Source organism: Humulus lupulus, chromosome 2 (assembly GCF_963169125.1).
Source record: "Humulus lupulus chromosome 2, drHumLupu1.1, whole genome shotgun sequence".
Classification (NCBI taxonomy): Eukaryota; Viridiplantae; Streptophyta; class Magnoliopsida; order Rosales; family Cannabaceae; genus Humulus; species Humulus lupulus.
Window position 1 is genome coordinate 38,491,825 of NC_084794.1, and position 15,957 is coordinate 38,507,781.

Consider the following 15,957-nt stretch of genomic DNA (forward strand, 5'->3'; position numbering starts at 1 on the left):
CTTATGAATTCATATTATCATGTTTGACAAAACAGTTAGTTTTTACACATAAAAGTAATATTATGTAATAAATATTATTTAAAATGGGTTGTAATTAGTAATTACACAGTGTATTACACTCAATTCTCATGGGGGCTATGAAAATTGGATAGTGTAATTTGGGCCCCTCAAATTACATAATTATTGTGTAATTACATGGTCAGACAAACACACCAAATTGAGTAATTACTTCGCATTACATCAAATCCCAATTACATGGTGGCTTTCCAAACGCACCCTTAGTAATTACATAGTGTAATTATATCCAAGTCTCATAGGGGCTAAGAGAATTAGAGAGTATAATTTGAACACGTCAATTATCTCCAATTACCTAGTTACTATGACAGTCAGAATCCCGTGATCCGTAGGGGGAAAGACGGGGTACAAGCTGTGCAATCCCACATCATCTGGGGAAGATCAAGTGTGATGATTCTAAGACTGTGTAGGTATGGGACTACATAGTTGAAGATGGCTTAAAAGGATTAATGGGTATTACCTATGCTAACAAGATGCATCTTCTTTTCGGTAGCTCATCACTTGAGAACTCCAAAGTTAAGCGTGCTTGACATGGAGTAGTCTCACGATGGGTGACCTCCTAAGAAGTTTTCCCAAGAAGCGTGCGAGTGAGGACAAAGCACGCTGGAAAGACTCGTGTTGGTCTGTAGGGTCAGTTGTCATTCCAAGAAGCAAGCATAGTGACGTAGGGCGGTACAAATGGTATCAGATCCTTTACCCAACCGGAAGTGTGGCCGACGGGGACGTTGGACCCCTAAGGGGGGGATTGTGACTGTCAGAATCCCGTGATCCACAGGGGGAAAGACCGAGTAAAGTTGTGCAATCCCACATCGCCTGGGGAAGGTCAAGTGTGATGATTTTAAGACTGTGTAGGGGTAGGACTACACAGTTGAAGATGACTTAAATGGATTGATGGGTACTACCTATACCAACAAGATGCATCTTCTTTTCAGTAGCCCATCACTTGAGAACTCCAAAGTTAAGCGTGCTTAGCCCGGAGTAGCCTCATGATGGGTGACCTCCTGGGAAGTTTTCTCAAGAAGCGTGCGAGTGAGGAAAAAGCACGCTGGAAATACTCGTGTTTGTTTGTAGGGCCAGTCGTCATTTCAAGAAGTAGACATAGTGACATGGGGTGTTATAGTTACTGTGTAATTATATGTGTTGTCCGTATTTTCTACCAAGCATACGTGACACCACCAAATGGGCTTTGTTAACCCTCAGGGTAGGCCCAGGCCCAACTTGGGTCCAATAAATAATGATTACCCAAAGTATGGCGAGAACCCGGACCTGAAGTGAAGTCCCAGACCAACACCGTGACCATGAATGACCCGTATCAACCTGGATAAAGGTCGTTACGGTGTATAGTTTTCAGCTCAATGAACAGATCCCACCATTTGATACCCGGATAATGTCTCCGACTCCATCTGTGCATCCCAGTTCGTTACACTAGGATATATCCTGGACTCACCACCACGAAAGAATACCTACCTTTATAAGGAAAGCGCAAGACAGACACATCATCCTACTGACGCCATCCCCGAGAAGTTTGGCGACTGGTCTCCTCAACCAACCTGCAAAAGGGGTGTGCACAAAAGGTACAATATTCTTAGGGATTGGCACTACCACTACTCTGACACATCCTGTCACTTGAATCCCCATGACGACTCATGCGCGCCAGTCACTGTCAACGTACAAAGGACATGTGGAGTGTCCAACTAAACTTGGGTCGACCTAATGGGCTTTAGATTAAACATATTGGAATAGCACTTTATACTTGTATCAAGCTCCATTAGAGGGTTAATTATAATTACATCTCTATTGGGCCCGGATTAGTCCGGCCCAAAATACATGGCCACCTATAAATAGGGCCCTCGGTTCACTGTAGAGGGGATCCCAATTTTTCATGCATGCAAAAACGTTGTTGAACTTGTTACTCAAACCATCATTTTTAAAACTCAAAGTTTAATACTATTGACTCGTGGACTAAGGCTCACTAACGACCCAACCACATAAAAATCCTGGTCTTAATAGTTTATTTCTTTTCTTCCTAGTTCTAAATCTTAATATATATAGTTTCTGAAAAACTCGGTAAATAATATGGTTAGACAAATACGTCAAATTGAGTAATTACTATGAATTACACTCAAATCTAATTACAAGGTAGTTTAGGGTGTATTTGGAAAGTCATTTTGTAATTAGAATTTAGTATAATTCAAGGTAATTTCTAAATTTGGCATGTTTGTTTAACCATGTAACACAACAACTATGTAATTGGAGGTAATTAAACTACCATAATTACACTATGTAATTGCTAGATATTATCATTTTTTAAATAATAATTATTACATAATATTATTTTACTGTGTAATTACTAACTATTTTTGTAACGTCTCAAATTACCTAATAAGGCTTAGGGCCTTGATTATGGTGCCAGGATAGCAAATTATGGAAATTATGTGATTAGGTGATATACATGTGTATCATTATATGATTATGTGAGTAATATTATAATATGACTTGATATGCATGTTTAGAAGTATTAAATATGCATGTGGGCCCATTTCTGATTAAAAGGGCAATTTTTGTAATTTGGTCTGTTATGGGTATATTTGGCATATATGTGTGGGACCGCATCATTATGTGGATATATTTGAGTTACGCGGCACGAGACGATCCTAGGGAGCAAGATAATAAGAAAGTCACAACGGGACCCATATTTGACTCGGTGTGAGTCAATGGGTATTTTGAGTATTTAATACATTACTGGGTTATTGGGTAATGGGAATGATTATTTAATGATATATTACGAGTTAGTGAGATTAGGAGGGAATTCTGAGAATTTTAACTATTTTACCCTCGAGGGGCGTTTTTGGGGCCCCGAACATTGGGATTTGTTTGAGGTTACTTAAGCTCGAAGTAACCTGTCAGAAACATAAAAAGAATGTTCAATACGTTCTCTCTCTTTCCCGTTATCTCTTTCTGACATTCGTGAGTATTTTCGAAAGAAACTCGAGTTTTAGGACTCGGATTCAAGCAATGATCAAGTCATAATGATTCTAGGAAAGATTGAAAGCTTATTAGCTGGAGGATTTAGCGAGAAACAACATAATCAAAGGTAATTTAAGCTTTGAATTTCTGAGTTTCCATTTCCTAAAGTTTCTTAAGTTTTGAATTTGGATTTTACGTTTTGATGAGTTTTTGAGCTGATTGGGACTTGGGTTTTGATGGTTTTAGGCCATTCAGATGTTTGGGAACGTTGTTTTTGTTATTTGGATATGTTTAGATAGGCTTTTGGAAGATTTTAAAATGGAGAAAACGTAAGTTTCTGGCTGGGTTCGTGGTTGGGCCACGACCCTGTTCTTGGGCGCTGCCGCCCAGGATAGAATAAGGAGGAGGCTCTCGTTGATGGGTAGTTAGGGCCGCGGCACAAGGTAGGCGCGCCGCGGCATGAGGCGCAGGTGGAGAAGGGGTTTGGCCTCTATTCAAAGGCGGGCCGCGGCTCAAGGCTGAGGGGCCGCGACGCTTAAGGGCAGCTTTGGCCAAAGTGAATTTTTAGTCATGGGAACTTAACCTAAGGGCTCGGGATCAATCGTACTACCCGGGTTGGTAGGATTCGATGTCCTAGAGGCTAGGATTTTGTCTGGAAGCCTGTGTTTACTCGTTATTGATGGGATTCCATATTATGGTTGTGACTAGGTTATCGCTAGGGGCTCAGAACCAGGATCGTGGTCAAGGGTCATTTATTGGTAACCTGTGCTTGGACCAAAGGTAAGAAAACTGCACCAAGTATGTGATACATGTGATTATGGCATGGCCTAAATGTTGAATATAGAATTGATTAGAGCCCGAGTCTCTGTAAATTTGCATGATTATCATTATGCTTGTAACGCCCCATGTCACTATGGTTGCTTCCTGGAATGACGACTAGCCTTACAAACCAACACGAGTCTTTCCAGAGTGCTTTGTCCTCACTCGCACGCTTCTTGGGAAAATTTCCCAGGAGGTCACCCATCATGAGATTACTCTAGGTCAAGCACGCTTAACTTTGGAGTTCTCAAGTGATGGGCTACCGAAAAGAAGATGTATCTTGTTGGCATAGGTAGTACCCATCAATCCATTTAAGCCATCTTCAACTATGTAGTCCCATACCTACACAGTCTTAGAATCACCACATTTGACCTTCCCCAGGCAATGTGGGATTGCACAACTTTTACTCGGTCTTTCCCTTGCGGATCACGGGATTCTGACTGTCACGGTGCTTGTGATTCCAAATTGTTGAACAAGGACATGGATAGGGCATGAACGCCTGAGTATGTGCATTATAATGATTGTGATTGTTGATTAAGCATGTTGAATGCTTTATATCTGGATATTTGACGTATGATATATGCCTGTTTGCATTATCTTATTGAGAAAGCCTTGACTTATTAGTCAAGGGCGGCAATAGCACGCTGAGTGCTGGTGGTAAGGCATTGACTTATTACTTAAGGGCGGCAATAGCATTACGTGCTAGTCATTATGGTTATGCTTAACCAGGAACGCATCATACGCTTTACTGACTTACTGGTCGGGAAAAACTCAGCGCCAAGTATGCTGGATCAGCTCCAAAGCTGGTTATACAGAGGATAAGCCAATGGGGCCCGGGGTGACTTATTAGTCCCATATTCTAGCATTGACTTATTAGTCAAGGGTGGAATTAGCACGGTGAGTGCTGGTCGTAAAGCATTAACTTATTAGTCAAGGGCGGCATTGGCACAGTGAGTGTTGGTCGTAAAGCATTGACTTATTAGTCTAGGATGGCATTGGCACAGTGAGTGCTGGTCGTAAAGCATTGACTTATTAGTCAAGAACGACATTGGCACGCTGAGTGCTGTTTGTAAGGCATTGACTTATTAGTCAAGCATGGAAATTGCGCGGAGCGCTGACCCAAATGGTTTAGCCTAACCAGGAGCGTATCATACACTTGGCCGATCTATTGGTCGAAGAAAACTTAGCGCTGAGAACGCTAAATCAACTCCAAAGCTGGTTATCAGAGGATAGGGCAAAGGGCCCCAAGGTGACTTATTAGTCCCATATCCCAGGGCGTTGAGCCAGTATGACTCCACAATCATGTATTTTGGGCATTGGACCCCGATATGATTCATTGATTATTTATCTAGGGCAACTAGTCCCATATGACACTGTAGTCATTTATATGAATGTTATGCATGCATGAGCAGGGTTATTACTACTAGGCATGCTTATTATGATTTGGATATATGTTGTTAACTGCTTATATGTTTAAGTTTTCTTGTTGAGCCTTGGCTCACGGGTGTTATGTGGTGCAGGTAAAGGTAAAAGAAAGCTGGACCATCCTTGAGTTGGAGAGCTTAGGTGACAATGTGTACATATGCGGCTGCTCGACCACCACGGCCAAGGGATTAAAGAGGAACTACGTTCAAACCCTATTTTGCCACTTAGGTCGGCAGGTTGTAACTCTTTTATTGTAATTAACCTTTTAAATGTATTTTGGGATCCCATATATACAGTAAACGTTTTAGTGAAACGTATGTATCTTTGACCAAAAAATTTAACCATAAACCGTTAATCACGTTTAGTTACACGATTAAGGCCAAATGACTCATTATCGAGTTTAGCACTATTTAAAATACATAGTGTAATGGTCCATGGGTAGTAGGGCGTTACAATTTTACCAAACATGACAATAGAAATTCATATGTAATTACCACTTGGCATCCAAATACATCTTGTATTTTAAAATAGAGTGTAATTAGTAGGCTCCATAATTACAGCCCTAATAATTACATAGTATCTTTCAAAAGTTCAAACACATCCTTAGATAAAATAATAACACTATATTTGGAAGGATGGTGGGAGAACATAACGGAGGGAGTGAGATGAGAGTAATAATTATTTTATTATTTATGAAATTATTTGGTTGGAAGATGGAGTGGTGGAATGATTGATGAATATTTATTTATGAAATTATTATATTTTTTTATCATGTATTTTAAAAGAATATATTTGTAATATTCTGTAAATGAAGATGGAGAGTATAAATTCTTCCATTAAAATTTAGGGATGAGATATTGGTAGATAGAGGGAGAATGATGGAATGAGAGGTTGAAGCTCTCGTTTGACAAGAAAGAGAGGAAGGGTTTGAGAGGATTTGCAATCCTCCTATCTTTTCTTTCAGTCCCTCGATCTCTTTTGCTAAACAATATGACTTATCATCTATCTCCCTAATCTCTTTTCCATCCATTCACTTTTCCCTCCTACCAAACATAGTGTAAAGACACAAATGTTATATTATTTATAATATAATTTTTAGATTAAATAAATGTGACAAAGTGTTTTACATATTGTAACATAATAAATATAACAGTTACATTTTTGGATAATGTGAATATCCAAATGTGTAACACATTTGGGGTTACAAAAAAAGTTACAAATTCGTAACTCCTAAATATTACCTAATAATGTGTAGATTTGATGTTACACATTTTGATTTGAATTTGTCAAAGCCATAAGTGATATGGTTGTTGGAGACATGATTTTAACCCTCATAATGTGTTTGGAGGTTACAAAGTGATAACTCGACAAAATAGAGTTATTTTATCACATTTTTTATGCTAATTGTTGCTTAGTATTTGAGTTTTTAAGTAACTTATTAAGTTTTTAAGTAATTTTGAATTTATTAGACTTATTGTAATTTTTTAGATTTTATATGTTTTTATAGATATTTTATTATAATTTGTTATAGTTTAATGATTTGAAATTAGTATTGTTAAGTTAGAAGTAAAAATATGCACTTTTGAGCTTAAATGTTGAAGTAAATTAAGTTTTAATTAATATTTTTAAAGAATTATTATGAATCATTTTATAATTAAAATTATTTGATTATGATTTAATTTATTTTGTAGGAAAATTATTGCATTTAAGGTGCTTGAAGCGGAAAAATAAAGAAAAGAAAATAAAGTTATGATGAAAGGAGAATTATGGAAATTTTGAAGAGGAAATTAGCAAAAAATGGCACCTGGCCCATGCCTTATTCGGCCCAGCAAGAGCAGCCACCCAAGCCCTTCCTTCCCTGCCACCTCTCGGCCCACCTGCCCTCTCCCAGCCCCTGGGCCCGACGCCTCCAGGCCCACTCGCGCCTACCCCTCTAGCCAGGCTCGAAGCTCCTCAACCCAGCACCTGGGCCCACGCCTCCCAACTCCCTTCTCCTCACACTTGGGCATGTCTCCATCCTTCGGCCCACCTGCCACCAGTAGCCAGCCAGCCACTTTCTCACACTTCTTGAGCCCATTTTGTCCCATTGTCCCCGTGTCCCTAAAATGCCAATTTTTACCCAATTTTTCTACACATTTCACTACAAAATTCATCATGACACCCTAGAATTTACCCCTACTTGCCATATTGTTATTGATTTAATTAATTTAATCAATTTAATAAATTTTAATAATCTCATTTTGGCTATAAATATGTAATTTCAAGACCATTTTGGGAGCTTAATTTTTGGTTACCATCTTCTTTTCTACCATTCTCTCATCCATTTTAGTGTTTTTCAAGAGCATTTTTCAAGTATGTATTTTCTTTATTTTGTAATTTCTATTCTAGTTATGAGTTTCTAATCTTTTTTAAAATTTTAAGGTGACGATGAAACAATATGTAACTAAATAGTATTTATTTTGTATGCTTATTTTTCATTTGTGCAACAAAGTTTATGGATTTTTCTTATTCAAATATCTTATTTCATCTTAAATATCATGTATTTTTTATTGTTAGCACATGTTTATACTTTGTTCTTCATTAGTGCAAAATCATAATATTTTTTTATTAAGGTGTGCCATTAAATTGTGCACATCAAATGCTTAGAACAAAAATATTATGTTTTGCCTTATAAATAATATTCATTGATTTATTTGTTGTTTCTTTAAATTGATTCACACTAAATACTTTGAAATTATATCTTAAAAGGTGAAGATAAATCCTATATTTTTATAAAAACTTGTGATTAAATAGAATATCTAATTTGAATAAGTGATGGTTTAATTAATTTCTACTATTACTAAAACTTGGGAATTAATGTACCTATAAATATTATTGAACTTATATTTTGTGGATTGTATTATCTTAATAATCTTTCTTCTACCATCTTGTTTACAATTATTAATTTAGTTATATATATTGTCTTTAATATCTTTATTATTATCTTTTATTTTATTTTCTTGATACAAAAATATCATCAATCTTTGGAGCTAGGATATAATTTATTAATTTTGGTTTAAAATAGTTTTCTTTTTTATTTTAGACAACTCCTTTGGGTTTAACATCTATGCTTACACGATCACTATTCTATACGAACAATTTGTGCACTTGCGATATAAATATTTAAAACATACCCATTGTGGGTCCATCACAAAGTTATGTGGGAAGAGTATAGAACCGTTTGGAAAAATTGCACAAAATCTTGTGCTGAAAATGAGCTTTGGTCGTGACCACAAGTGTTCCTAGCCGCGACCTTGGGAACAGAAGCTCACGACCGCTGCTAGGAATGGCTCTGGCCGCGACCAGTGAGGCTGACAGCCAAAGCCATTTTTCCATTTTCATTTTGAACGGTTCCAACAACTCATGTAACTCCAAAAACTCATTTTTAATTCTATAAACATTCAATTAAATGTTGGTAACAGCCATGGGAGTTGGTGGAATTTGAAATTTAAAGAATGTCTCAAAACTATATAAATAAGAGCCTATTGCTCACTTGTAAGACATACCAATTTCTATCCACTAAAGCACTTGGCTAGAAATTCATCATAGAGGCTTGTTTATTCCAGAAAGCTATTTCATTTGTGAGAGTTCCCTTAGTGCTTGAGATATGTGGAAATAAACTTTTTAACAAAGGATGTAAACCTTGTTCAAGTTGGTGATCCCCAAACTCTTCACTTTGGTAGTGTGAGTGAGAGTGTTTGTTTTGTTCTTGTTCTTCATTTTCTTCTATTGCTTTTATCTTCATCTCTTTTGTCTATTTACATATTTAGTTGTATTTTATGCTATAGAGTTGTACTTCCATTTTTATCTCTTATTCTTCTTCTTTTAGTTTATTTATATCTATTGTCTAGAGTTGTATTCTCTTCATCTACCTATTTTTATATTTACTTGTATATTTTGTTATAGAGTTGTAATCTTATTTAATCAATCAATTTATCTTTTGTATTATTTTGCTTAGAGTTGTATGACTTTTACATCTTTCCATTGAGACAATTTACATATCTCTAACAACAAATGGGTGGCAATTAAATAATTAATAATAATTTCTTAAAATGACTATTAATTGTAAGCATGTAACTTAAAATCAACATATTTATAATTGGGTTAACATGACTTATACGAATTGTCACTCCATAATGCATGTCGAGTAAGGGAGATACAGAAAGAGGGAAGTCACAAAAAGCAACACGTCAAGTCTTTTAATAAAAAATTTAAATAAAAAGTTTAGCCTACTTGTGAGAGTAATATGCATAGAAACTCTAGCTGCCCATTTTCTCAATGGAAACCATTTTTTTTCTTTTTTATTTTTCTTATAGTCATCACCCTCTAAGCTTCTACATCCTCCCTTATCTGCCAATCATCTCGCATCTCGTTGCCTTGGTGAGTTTGATGGTGCAGTGGCAAGTCTTATATTTATGCATCTCACATCGTCGTTTGGTGGTGTCAGGTGTATTGTGCTTACAAGAATACGGTGATGGTGATGGTGATGACGCATGTAGTGATCAAAAGGCTATCAGACGATGGCGATGGTGATGGCCAGTGTGTTTGCATCTTCCATTTTTGTTTTCCTCTATTGTTGTTGTTAATTTTTTTTTTAAAAAAGAAATAGGTAATTGTCATTAAAAGGATCAATCCAACAATGTATATGATAGGTCGAATTTCTTACAAAGCAAATTTAAATGATCAATTTAGGCTAACTACTGAGTCGTTTACAATGTCCCCAATAATGAGTAAAGACCTAAATACATTATGTTGACGTAGTTTTTCGTCAACTAAAATTAAAAGAGCAATTAAGCAGACAAATCGTTCCTAAAGAATAAAGAAGAACACAAGGAATTTTATGTGGTTCAGTAGTTAAATATACCTAATCCACGTGTCACTTTTATTAACGTTTCTATGTTAAAGCTAAAAGCAATTTCGTAGAGTTTCGGTATAATGATTTGTGTGTGTCAAACAAATGACTAGAGTCATTAACGCCCTGGATAGCCAAGGTCGTTACATTGTATATTTTGAATAGTGCTAGACTCTCTAAACGAGTCATTCGACCATAAACGTGTAACTAAACGTGATTAACGACTCAAGGTTAAAATTTTTGGACAAAATGAATAGTCATTTCATTAAAACATTAAGTCCATACATGAGACCCCAAAATAAACATTTAAAAAGGTTATTTACAACTCAAAATGTTACAACAATGCGACCTAAGTGGAAAAATAGGGAATAACCCTAGTTCCTCTGAGAAACCTCGGCTGTGGTGGTCAAGCAGCCGCATATGTACACGTCGCCACCGAAGCTCTCCAACTCATGGTTGGTCCAACTTCCCTTTCCCCTTACCTGCACCACATAGAACCCGTGAGCTGAGGCTCAGCAAGAAAACTTAACACATGCTCATAAGCAATTAACTACATATAACAGATTCATAATTAGCATGCATAGCAGTAATAACCATACTCACGCATACATTCAACTTATATAAGTGACTGTTTACAGAGTTTTTTCGGAAACTAGAATTATCAAAGATAAGAGAGCAAAAAGAAAGGATTTAAAGAGAAACACACAAGGGTTTTTACGTGGTTGGGGCGTTAAAGAGCCTTAGTCCACGAGTCTATAGTATTAGAGCTTAGAGAGCTTTAGCAATGGAGTTTTCTGTAAGTTTGAGCAGAGTATGTGCTTACAAAAGAAAACTTGGATCCCCTCTACAGTGCACAACTGGCCCTATTTATAGGCAGTTGGATGCACTGGACTTGGGCCAGACTAATCCAAGCCCAATACGGATGTAATTAGGATTTTCACACTAATGGAGGCTTAATACAAATGGTTCTATTAAATTAAATACACTTATCAGGGCCCATTGGGCTGGCTCGAGCATAACCACGCTATACGACTGACAATAGTACGCAGCTTCAGTCTGATCCGTGTGGGCTTCTAATGAGATCCTTGGGACAGGATCCGTCAGAGTAATGGCAGTACTATTTTGAATAACGATGAACATTCTGTATGTAACCTCTTCTGTAGGTTAGTTGAGAAGATAAAACTTCGTATTTCTCGGGGTGATGTCAGTGTCGGGGACAGTCTATCATACCCAACCCGGACGTCTAATCCGGGTTCATTTACCAACGTCCCAGTCCATTTACCAGGACCCTGGTTCGTTTACCAGAGCTCAGGTTCATCTACTATCGTCCCGGTCCATTCTTAGACTTGGAAACACCCTCCTTATTCGCACCCCGGACGATGCTTTATACTGGGTCCAGCAAGATGAACCGTGCCCAAGTCATGGTCCCAGCTTCCTCGGTGCGGGGATGTCTAGTGGATAATGTTGGGCTTGCTGATATTTGGGTCACCAAGATTCATTCCTTCTCTGTCCCTTGGGCTCAGTCTGGACCTCGGATCCCTTCAGGATAGCCCATGGACCTAGAGTATCGTGCCACGTGTGCGGGGAGGAAACAGGGATAACAGTGACTACAAGGTCACATCAGGGCCCACTGCCCTAGATAAGTGATCATACGGTTAACCGGGGCCCGTTGCCCAAGGATAAGTAACCATAGAGTCACACTAGGGCCCGTTGACCTATCCTCTATATAACCAGCCTTAGGGCTGGCCAAGCACACCTGGCGCTTTATTTTCCAAGCGACCATAGGGCCGGTCAAGCGTATACCATGCTCCTGATTAGGCCTAACCAAATTGGCCTGTGCTCAGCGCGCTCTTTACTTATAAGTCAATCATTTCGAACAGCACTCAACGCTATTGCCATCCTTGACTTATAAGTCAAGCCCTTTTCAATAAGATAATGCAGAAAATCATACATCATTTAACAATTATCCAAATACAGAGCATTCCATCATGCTTAATCAAACAATCATAGGCATAATCATAATCATGCTCATTCATAGAGGCTCGAGCCCTTAATCATAGCCATGTTTAACAACCGGGCCAGGCCCTAATCACATATATCATATATTTGGTGCAATTTTCTTACCTCTGGTCCAAGCACAAGCTAAATAAAAATGACCCTCAAGCACAATCCCCTTCCTAGCCTTACCGGTACCTTAGTCACAATCATAATAAATGATATCCATCAATATCGAGTGAATAAATGCTTCTGAACTGAGTCCTAGCCTACGGGTCCCCGAATTCTACTAAACCGGGTAGTAGAACCCTTCTTGAGCCCTTAGGTTTGAGTCCTCGCAACTTAATACCTAAGTTGGCCATTTTCCCCATTCTAAGCCACGATGCCCCTCACCAAGGGCCGTGGCACTTTACAAGTTAGAGAGTCGTGCCCCAAAATCACTAAACACGCGCCGTGGCGCAACCTGCCTAGCGCCGCGGCACAACCTGCCTAGCGTCGCGGTGCCAAGACAGTTTGAGGCACCTCCCCTATTTCTGAGTTTATGAGGGCCGCAATGCCCCAAGAACAGGGCCGCGACGTGACCCTGTAAACTCAGAAAACCAGGGATTTTCATAAATCGCAAGTCTCCCAAAACCATCCCAAAACACAATTTTAACCCAATTCGACCACCAAAATAGTTTCAGCAGCTTAGGTAACCATTAAACAGCCCTTAAAATACACCAAAACTCAACCAAAACCCAAAATTCAAACTGTCATCAAAACTCAAAATAACTTAAAATAGACTTAAGTTTACCTCTGCAAATCCAAGCTTCTCAATTGTATTCCTAATTTGGCAACTCCTAATCCTCGATAGCAAGCTCCTCAATCCACCAAAAATCACTTCCCAACTTAGAATTGAAGGGCTTCTCTTCAAGAGAAAAATGAGAGAAACTGCTTTGTCTAGTGAGTGAGAAAATGAGAGAGAGAATATGAGCTGCTTTTGGGGTTTCCTATTGCTGAATTAATCCAGTGACTAAGTCACTCCCTTGGCATAAAAGACAAAAATGCCCTTTGTCAAGCCTTGCTCCTTTAATGCCCCCCAAGGGCAATATTGTCATTTACCACATTTCCCGCTAATCTTAATTAACACATCATAATTTCCCAATTAATTCCAATATCCCTAAATGAGTACCAAATAACTTCCCATTACCCGACAATTCCCAGTAATGTACTAAATTATCAAACTACCCCTGGTTCACCTCGAGCTGGTAGTTATAGACCACTAACTTATGACTAAACCACTAACTTGCTCACTAGGATCGCCTTGTGCAGAATAACTCAAATATATCCACATAATAATGTGGTCTCAATCATGAAACACATATATTTACAAATATGCTCTCAATAGGTCAAAATTACAAAAATGCCCTTCTAATAAGAAACAGGCCCACATGCATGCTTAATACACCTAAGCATGTAAATCTAATCATATTATAATATAACTCACATAAATACATAATAATTCAATTATTGCCCTCTTGACCCCCTAATCAAGGCACTAAGCCTTATTAGGGAAATTGGGACGTTATAGAGCCCATGTATTTATAGACCTGGTTACAGATACTCTCCTCCACAATTCAAGGAAGAAGATATACAAATATCTCTATTTAAATTTGAATTACAAATGACTCAGTCAACAACATAATATTTAAACTAATCCCTAAAAAATAGGAATAATTTACTTAAATACTACTTTCTCACGCTTTTAAACACAATACCGAGCTGACATCGATATTCTTTGAGCTGACATATTTCAGTTGTTGTTTCGAGCTAGCTTCCTTACTTCGAGTTGAAATAATCTACTACTTGGTAATTACAAAAATATTATTGATGGTAATAATATTTAAATATGAGCTTATCACTTTCCGAGCATAATTATTTTGTTCTTGGAAATAGGGTATAACATTTTCCCCCTCAAAAGTTTCTGATCAGATCTCAGTAGGAGAGACTTTTGAATTTCCCTCTTTGAAAAATGTGCCCACCTACCACACTCGAGTGTGTATACATGTCATGCTCGGACTGGCCACTTCCTTGTACTTGATGTACTGCCGTTTAGTATTCCCATGCACTTTTTGCCTACGGTCGAGATCATTCTTGCCTTTTCCCCTATATATACCATCTTTCTTTTCTTCAACCCCTCACTTGATCATCATCTTCAAAATAACTAAAGCATTCTCTAAAAAACCAATAAACCTGAAACTTCCAATCTCTTCACGATTCATTCATTCTTCAATATTTATGGAATTCTGCATTTGATTTCCTTCACACACACATGTAACTCAACTTTTCAAGTAAGTTTATCAACTTTTCTTAGTGTACACAACTTCCATGCATGCATATATTTTTTTTCAGTTTCTTGTTCTTGAGATTTTTTTGGAGAAATATGTGAGTTTGATCTTCAGATGGGTATAAAAACATTTTAAAAGTTGTTTTTGGGGTATAAAATTTATGGGTATAGGCTTGATTTAATAACATGTTTAGGAAATTTTATGTTAGGATTTTAGAGAAGTTTAATAGTCTATAATTTGTGTAATCGTGCTTGAATTTTTAGAGAATCATACCTTAACTGCCACAATACTTTAGTTATATTCCGAGCCTTAGGCTAAAGTAAGCTCAGTTTGACCCCTGTGTTTTTCTCAATTACGCGATCTGCCCATATGTTTTATTAAATGACAATTTGGACCCTGTGTTTTACAAAGTGGATCAAAATAGTACGTTATACCCAATTTTCATCAAAAAAATTACAAATATAATCTTTCATTCTCAGCTCCTCGACCACTTTCTTTGCTTCTCCAAACCCATCGAATCACTAACGACTCGAGAATTGATCTTATAATTGAAAATATTTTGACCAAAATTGGGTCTAGGGTACTATTTTGATTCATTTTGTAAAACACAGGGTCTGAATTGCCATTTAACAAAACAAAGGGGTCGATCGCGTATTCAGGAAAAACACACAGGTCAAAATGGTATTTCCAAGCATGCGCCGTGGCCAGGGGGGCGCGAGGCACTGTGGCCAGGGGCGCACGAGGTGTTGTGGCCAGGGGGCGCGAGGCGCTGTGGCCAGGGGTGCGCGAGGCACTGTGGCCAGGGGGCGCGAGGCGCTGCGGCCAGGGGACGTGCGAGGCGCTGGGGCCAGGGGACGCGTGAGGCGTTGCGGCCAGGGGCACGCGATGTGCTGTGGCCAGGGGCGTGTGCGAGGCGTTGTGGCCAGGCGAGGCCGTCCCTCGCGAGGCCCTGATGGCGCACTTGTTGGGGGCTTCATCTGTCAAGATTTCCCAATACACGCCTAGGCACACAGGACTTAACCACATACTTTGGGGTTCTTTCATAGGCAAGGAATTTTGAGCATCCACAATATTTATTTAAAAAATTCATTCAAGCTTATCCTTTTGCCTTGTTTGATATGAACAACCCTTGATGGATTCCAAGCTTTGACTTTTTATCCTTCATGGCTTTCCCAATGCTAAAAAGGTGTAAAAAAAAGTACATGCACGTTTAGTAGATCTTGATTTAGCGATCCAAAACTGAAGTATCATCCTCTAAAACCACATTCATCCAAGACAAATTTCGTTATCTTGGGTTTCATATGCTTTGAGTGTCGGGCAATCTTGTTCCAATTCTCAGTCTCCTTGCAGTTGGAAACACTCCCCTTTTAGTGTACTTATAATCAGGCCTTGTTCCAAGATGATTTGCAGCATTTGGTGCCTTGCCAATGGACTTCTTGTTCCTTTTGTTTGAATTTC